The sequence below is a fragment of the Pteropus alecto genome, unplaced genomic scaffold (genome assembly GCF_000325575.1).
Source record: "Pteropus alecto unplaced genomic scaffold, ASM32557v1 scaffold152, whole genome shotgun sequence".
Classification (NCBI taxonomy): Eukaryota; Metazoa; Chordata; class Mammalia; order Chiroptera; family Pteropodidae; genus Pteropus; species Pteropus alecto.
Genome location: NW_006432227.1, coordinates 8,320,987 through 8,330,125, shown reverse-complemented (window position 1 = coordinate 8,330,125; position 9,139 = coordinate 8,320,987).

Genomic DNA, 9,139 nt, shown 5'->3' with positions numbered 1-9,139 from the left:
TCAGAAATTTTCAGGTCTCTAAAGTCTGCCATGTCAAGGCCAAAGTCCTCTGTGTGGCTGTGAATATTTTAATGATCCAATAGAAATTCATATCATTTGATTCCCCAACTCATAATTTCGATTAAGTTGAAAAGATGGTTTAGATGACCTTGAGGAACCACAGTTTCATTTTTCAAATTTTCTCAAGCTCTTCCCCAAATCTGAGGATAATTCACCATCTTTTTTTATGTTTCTAAATTTGAGCTATCCGTTATGTAAATTTTAATTCTCCCATTTTAAACAAACTTTATTTCTTCAATGTAATGCTATGATCTCACCAATTATAGGCAAAGTAATTATTTATAATCTACAGTACTAGAGCAATGCCTTATACACAGCAGATACTTAAAACATTATTGAAGAAAGAAATGAATCTATACCATGGTTTAGGAGATTATTTTTATGCATTATTATATTTACATTCTTGGTCAATACTAATGTTTTTGAGTTGATAAAATAATGCCCTGCTTAACTTCAATGATAAAAGTTTTCAATGTAAATACTTAGAATATAGGTTATGCAATTAACACATTCACCAGATACGTAAGAGTTTTACTTAATAGAAAAGATATTTTCTATAAATTTATTAACTCATCGAACTTAGACATATTGCCTTAGTGAACCAAAGAGCTTCATTCTTACATGAGACAGTTCTCATCTGGCCTTCTCTCTTTAAACTACTGCCCTGTCTTTCACTCTAATATGAATGTCAGAACTATTATAGGAACCTATTTTCCTATCATTTGACTTAGATTACTGTCAAGTACATTTTATATTCATTTCTTTTCTGAAATTAATAAATCTTAGTTTGTTCATGTTTTTTCTTCAATGGTTCCTAAATTGTATCAAAAAAGAGAACCAATACAATGCATCCACAGATCTTGCACATACAATTATTGAAGATTAGATTTGTGCTGAAATTGTTTGTTACATAAAATAGATCTGGTTTAAAAATGTTTTCAGGAAAATGTGAAAAGTCCCAAAAGAAGATTCTGAGAAAAGTTTTTAGCAGTATGACTCTTTGAGTGCCTTTTTAAGTGATGGACTGAGGGACAGAGTACAGGGTTAGACTGTGACTTATTATGTCTATTCGTGTGTGTGATATGTGTGTGCATGTATATACACATATATAAATATATATATACATACATATACACATGTATATGTGTGTGTGTGTGTGTGTGTGTATGTGTGTGTGATATGTGTGGGCATGTATATACGCATATATAAATATATATATACATACATAAACACACGTATATGTATACATATATACAATTACCTTTTAAATTTTCTTAGATTACAGTAAGTATTCGAAAAAGGCTACACCTGTATACTGCCAAAATATGAGTTATGTATCTAGCATCTTTTTTTTCTTTAAGATAATGATTCTTGACTTACTTGGAGTAATGGATACATCTGACAATATAATTAAATTTGTTAAATCCCTTTAGAACATGTCTGTAAACTTTCACATAAAACTCATGACTTTTTTACATGTCTCATAACTCAGCCATCAGTGTTACATATAGATTCTCTATTAGTTATTGTTCTAAGAATATATTTAGTAGTCATAAATTTCGTTTTTAAGTAGTGAGACTTCAATGACTTAAAATTCAAAAACCTGAGTTAGGTTGGCTACTAAGAATGTATATACTCTTGGGTTTCCTATGTCTCAGTTTCTTTATCTAAAAAAAAAAAATACTGATCAGAATATACTAATAGACTTTAGAACAAAATTTCTATAATAACTATGAATTCTCTATTATCTTTAATAAAAATAAATTAAAGGACGGCTTACTTTGGGATATCAATGTGTGTGTGTGTCTACCTATCTTATTGATAAGTGGTCTGTGATATTATGCTTTATAAGAACTATCAACATTGATTCTATTTTTTTTAATACAGCACTCATTTCCTCAATTATTAAGCTTCTAGAATAGATAGAAAAAAGAAATATATGCTAATCCTCTTTAAGATTAATTCTGAATATATTAAGTTGAAATCTATAAAGTACTCATATGCACACAGCAGTCAGTAACTAATAATTCCTAAATAAAGTTACAAGAAAACACTGAGAAATTTATTGAAAAAAATAACAGTATCTCACAATGGTATTCTTTATGAATAATATCTATTCTCCTCACAAACTAACATGAATCATAGAATAATATTTACCTACAAAATTAATCAGTTAATGAAAGCAGTGGTTCTTTTAAAATTTGACGGACATCATATCACTGTGCAATTATTTTAATATAATCAGAAAAAAATAACAAATAAAATTAGTTTCAGTTTCTGTTTTAACCTTATTTACTTACATACCTCCTAACTCTATTAAACACACTGCTATGTACACAGTAACTAAAAAAGCTGGAAAATGGTTATGTTAATAACTGAAAATAGTAATTTTAGTTCTCTTATCACATTATAGCTAAGTGATTATGACATTGTGGTTATAAATAAATACTGTAATAACATTGTATGAAGGTTTTTCAATGCTGGCTGGTCTTTCTTAAGAAGAAAAACAATTTTACTTTGTAGAATATACATAATTACTTAAATTTAATGAAATAACTTGGTGGTAACTTCAGCAGTTCTTCCTCTGACTAGAATCTGTCAAGTTTATTAAATTTGAATTAATTTGGAATTCTTTGGCCTTGTAATGAGAAAAGGCACTAATTGAACCCTACATTTGACTTGGAATTGTATGTGTATTTGACCTTGAGGAAGAGAGAAGAGAAAGGAGAGATAGGAGAGAAAAATGATAGTGAATAGAGATAAAGAGAGAGAGAGAAAAAAAGAAAGAAAAATATGGATAGTATTTTTTTTAATTTTAATATTTTAGCATTTCAGTTTGATAACGAATCTGTGCTTTGCCACAAAGAGAACATTTAAATAAGTTTTATGATATTGTATATGTTCATTATGGGATATTTGTGTACTGAGTTACTTTTTTTTTCTATTTAAGATTTTGAGAAATACTTTTGTTCTGAATGGTAGAGTTTTTACAAAAACAAAAATATCTTATAGGAGACATGTGAATACAGTCACATATTTAATAAAAAGGGAATTAAACCAATGTTTATATGGAAATATAACTATTTATTATCAGTATAAAATAATAAATTATTAACTTATAATTTTTGTTTTTAAAGTACTATCAGAAATCAAACTGTTAAGTTTTTGCTTTTAGAATTATGACATCTTTTTCAGAGAAGTATGTAATCATACAATAAATGTCCAGGCACATCTTTAAATTTCAGCAAATGTCAGAGCAGGATAAATATAAATGAAGGATAAGTCCTTGCTGATGGTTGTGTAAAGAAGCATTTATTTAAATGCAATTGCATATCCCATTACTAGGAATTACAATTGAGATTATTCTAAAATGAAGATACCTCTAATTAAAATTTTATATTAGAGGATAAATGTCTTTTCTTCTTATCTTAAAAAGACATATTATTCTTTCTATGTTTTAGCTTTTAGAAAAAGAAAATTTCAAGATTATACATTCAGTAATTAAATGCTAAAAATTCTTTTTTATTACAAATATCTATGGGGCAAAATGATCTTCGTGTTTTAAGTAAACAATTTCCTAATTGAAATAGGCATATGCTTTGAGTAAGAAGCCTGATTGAACTTAACAAATTAAGTTCAATACATGCTTTTATCATGTCAAAATAATAATCTTAAATGACAACAATGTATTTTACTTACAATAATATTATATGTTGGGTGGATCAGGCAGCATATTTTAATTTTTGTAGTTAATAAGCATATTGCCGTTTACAAATGTAAACACCTTCCTATAAGAATGATGCATTCCCATCAGAATAGCAGCAAATCTCCGATACAGTATTTCAAAAAGTGTTCTGAAAATGTTTAGCCCCATCCATGGTTCTATTTTAAAATAAAACAAAATTATGTTATGTTCATAATTTTGGAAAAGGCTGCATGATATATTTTGATTGGACCTTAAAATGCAAAGTAGTTCATTAAAGGCATTGAAAGTACTTCAATAATGGAAACTATTTAGTTTTGAACCCACATTTTTTATAACTTTATTGACCAGGGAGGTGTTATCATTATTGCAGCTATTGTTTTGTGTAATTTGTTTTATTTTGTAACACCTATATTAGTTCCTGGTGGCATGGTAGTGGACTTCTGGGAAATACTGATTTAACTTTAAATTAGAAAATGAAAAATTTAAGCTTACCAAGCACAAAAGAGGGCAATGTTACAAAGAAAAGTTGCAAAGTCTTTATTATTTTTTATTTAATTTTTTGTCCTTTCTTCTTCACTCTCCCCAAATGGGAGTTTATTTGCAAACTCCCAACACAATCATCGGTACTTACTCATACCAGTCTGTAGGAAAAGGACCATCATCTGAAGGTTCCAGACAGCAGTAAAATGTATCTTAAGTGTCTTTCCACCATCAGGTTTCCTGCCTATTTCTTCCAAGGTTCTCTCTCCACACGCAGTCTAAGGGTCCTTGGGAAATTCTCTATGGTTGTTGAAGCTGCTCCACTTGGAATAGCACAGGATACTCGAGACCCCTCTCCACCTATTCATCTCATGAAAACTCGCCTGATGTTTTACCACTTCTTTCTGATTTTTTTTTAATTGCTAGCTCTCTTATTTACTTCATTCTTTATTATGTCATTTCTCTGCTAAAGATGCTTCAATTATTCCTATTTTATCATATAATGTATATATATATCAACCTGGCATATAAAGCCCTTCATGTTCTACCAATATTCTATTGATTTTTTGGTGATTTTATGATCAAGTTAAAACCAAATTACAACTCTTCTCTAAAAATAAACCAAAGAATAAGATAATTTCTGTATTTTCATATGGAAAGTACTATATGGCGTGTGCTGAGGTGAGCTAAAAGGAAATGGCTATGTATCAATGTAACAGAAAAGAGTTACACAGTCAGAAACCTGAGGTGCAAAACCTAAAATTCTGTTTCCCTAACGGAAGCCAATTTTCTTTTTGGAGCCCGTTTTCATTTAGTAGAGAAAAACTTAATGTTGTCATTATAAAATATTCTAGTTGGTCACTTTTAAACAGTTTCAATTCTATAAAAATTCAATCAACTTCAAGTATCTTTATCTCACTTACTACCTACAGATTTCTCCCTGAGATTTCTCTGTTCCTCCAGGTCCTTCCTTCTCTAAGTTGGTTGCTAGTCAGCAGAGGGGCAGCCATGGCCTGTCCTGTCTCTCAGGTTGTGACCTTTGTGTCTCTGCTGCAGACACTTGGCACTGTAATCCTATAATCCTGAAAGAGACCAAACTTTTGCCACCCTAACAAAAGACTCAGAAACAAACTTTTGACGCTTCCCCATTCCTGTCTAACATATTTGGATGGGAAGACCTGCTCTAGGAAGCAAACCTTAGCATATTCACCTTAGTAGGTAGTTAGGAGGCCAAGCAGGGGCCTGCTAGCTATTTCCCCTCTGTATCCCACTCATTCTGGACTGCCTGCTAAGAATTCGCCCGTCCTGTGTGTTCTGTTCTTTCTCAACTACCCTCGAATTGCCTACATCCTTTGGACTCTCACATCCATAAACCCCCTTTCTCCTTTGTCCATAATGGCATATAAACTCAACTGCCCGATGTATTCTGGGTTTCATTTTTAAATGGCACCCACGAATGTTTATTTGTATAAAAACTTTGTGCATTGTCTCACTCTTAATCTGTCTGTTAATTTGTTTGTTAGCTCAGCAGAAGAAATCAGATGGCAAGAAAAATATTTTCGTTGTACATTTGGCCCACATCCCAGTGATTCTGTGGGGAACAACGTCTCCTCGTTAAGCAGTCTGCAGGTGGCTGCACTAGTGGCCTGTGCCCCACAAGGCAAAGGAGAGGAGTCTCTCTGACCCCTGAGAAGCCTCTTGAAGTTGCTTGGGGTGACGCATGAGAAGCCTGCTCTGGCTGACTCACAGCCCATAAAAACTCACTGATTTTTGGTATATATTTCATAGACGTGCAGGCTGGTATTTTCTCTTTTTTTCTACTACCCCTTCTCTAGAGTCTTTCTTTCTATCTATCTATCGATCTATCTATCTATCTATCTATCTATCTATCATCTATCTTATCTATCTATCTATTATTTATTCTGTGTGTTCTGTTCTTCCTCAACTACCCTCGAATTGCCTACATCCTTTGGACTCTCACATCCATAAACGCCCTTTCTCCTTTGTCCATAATGGCATATAAACTCAACTGCCCGATGTATTCTGGGTTTCATTTTTAAATGGCACCCACGAATGTTTATTTGTATAAAAACTTTGTACATTGTCTCCCTCTTAATCTGTCTGTTAATTTGTTTGTTAGCTCAGCAGAAGAAATCAGATGGCAAGAAAAATATTTTCGTTGTACATTTGGCCCACATCCCAATGATTCTGTGGGGAACAACGTCTCCTCGTTAAGCAGTCTGCAGGTGGCAGCACTAGTGGCCTGTGCCCCACAAGGCAAAGGAAAGGAGTCTCTCTGACCCCTGAGAAGCCTCTTGAAGCTGCTTGGGGTGACGCATGAGAAGCCTGCTCTGGCTTACTCACAACCCATAAAAACTCACTGATTTTTCGTATATATTTCATAGACCTGCAGGCTGGTATTGTCTCTTTTTTTTACTACCCCCTCTCTAGAGTCTTTCTATCTATCTATCTATCTATCTATCTATCTATCTATCTATCTATCTATCTATGTATCTATCATCTATCTTATCTATCTATTTATCTATCTATCTATCATCTATCTTATCTATCTATCTATTATTTATTTATTTATCTATCTATTCATTCATTCATTCATTCATTCATTCATTTTTGAGTTTGTCAAAAAGAACTTTAATATAAGGCACTGTTGTCCAAATCCTCTCTCTCTACTTGACTTTCTCTTGTCCTGAAAACGTCAGCAAGATCTGCAGGTTCTAGAGCTCAGCACAGTCAACAAGTTGTTGTTTATTTCTCATGCATGGAATCACATTCTAATAGTAAAGCAAAGTTTTTCCTGGAGATTTCTCCAGCTGGAGAGCGAGAGCGAGAGGTCCAGGGAACTGTGCCAGCGATGAGCCGCCTTCTGAAACACTGTTCCCTAAAATTCCAGTTCTTCCCCAGAATCAAAATCTCCTTGATCCCTTGCCATTGTCTGCTTTCTCTGCAGCTAACTCTACATGGAGTGAGCTTGTCGACACCAGGGACAAGATGTCACCTCAGATTTGGTGTCTTTGTTCTCAGCAGTTAACTGCCTCCTGCCCCTTATAACTTGGGACAGATGGAAAGAAAAGCCAAACAGAAACTCTGGGAGAAGAAAAGCATCTCCTCAGATGGAAATATCTTACATTAAAAAGGTCTTTATTTTTATATATAAAAGTACAATTTTCTCTACTCTTGTGTTTCTGCGATTATTAAACTTTACTTTTCAAGTTCCTTCCTCTTATAATACTATGTTGTTCCTTTCTTCCCTTCATCTCCTCCTTTTTTTCCTCACTTTCTTTTCCTTTCTTTTTTTCCCTTTCTTTTCCTTTAGATATGTTATTGAAAGAATCATAATTATGATCTCTTAACATCTAGAGAAAGCAAAGCAAAGAAATAAGATGATTGCACTCAAAACCATTAATAAAGACTTAATAAGGCCCAAAGATTATTTACTTACATCAAGCAACACCAATTCTCAACACACTTCCCATCACTCCAACGTGGCTCAAATAAATTCCCATTTTTATCCTAAGCCTATCATTCCATACATTTATCTTTCAACACTAATCTGATATATATTCCAAATTTATTTTACTCCAGCATAGAGATGCTGTGACTTATGAGGAAGTCTCCATGGTTATAGGATTTAACTGAATAATCATGAACAAAAGTTCACATGGTGAACAGCATGTTATGCAGGAGAAAGAGGCATGGCTGAGAGGTGGATCCCATCTTCCTAATACAAACCTAGAAGAATCTGAGGATATCATGTTGTACCTTGTACCACTGAACAGAAACCACTGAATTCAACTGAGTCCACGTGAAGTCTGAATACATTAAAAACACTGATTATTCATAATAGCATTAATTACTATTATAATTATTGCTGCCCACAATAGAAGAGAAAGTAACTAAAATCAGTTTCTCGAAAAATAGATGTAAATTGCTCAATTACTGTTGTATGTCATGTAATAGCTAAAAACCCATGCTCTGTTGTCAAGCAGACATAAGGGGAGCCTCAGCTGTGCAACTTCATAATTAACGACGTTGGGAAACATCCTTAAGTCTTGAAGCTTCAGGTTCTTCCTCCTAAGTGTCCGAGTTAACACTATGCCATACCGTCACGGTCAGAATTAAATGAAATTGCACATTTCACATGTGAAGCCATATCCCATGTGAATACGCTCAGCAAATCTCAACCATTTCTTACAAGACTCCTCTGTAATATTAAAGCTAAGTTATTAATTAGAGATTCCAAACTGAGACAGAGGCAAAAATGATTTTCCAAAGAACAAAATGAATTGATAAAAAGTGGCTTGACAGAGCAATTCCAACTGCTCTGTTTTGGTTTTCATGGTGACACTTTGAAATTATGGTCTTCATAAAAAATGCATTATACTAACCATCTAAAATAAATAGAATAATTGAGACAATGTGCGAGACATTTGCCCGTGACTTTGATTCCTTTTGTAACACTGCATGTCAAAATATTAAAAGTAAACTTTTATTTTAATTACTGTAGAAATCTAGATAGAATATCTCGGTGAAATAAGAAGTATGTTATTAATGGAATAGGTCAAAAGCAAAGCAGACAGAAATGATATGACACAGATGATCTTTGTCACACAGTCTGTATTGAATCTCAGATGTGAATAAGTACTTAGAGGTAATTGATGTAGTGAATGAAAAGGATTAGGCACTTGAAAACCAGCTCGGCATGGAAAAAATTAACATATTTTAAGACTAGCTATAATCATTAAAATGGCATATCTTAAATCCTGTATTGTTCATTGGAATGAAACTTAGCTGTAGAGCCAGCCAGTAGTGAATCATGCTAATATTTGGTGGGCCCCAATCTGTAGACCTAAGAATTATATGAAAGTGTGCTAT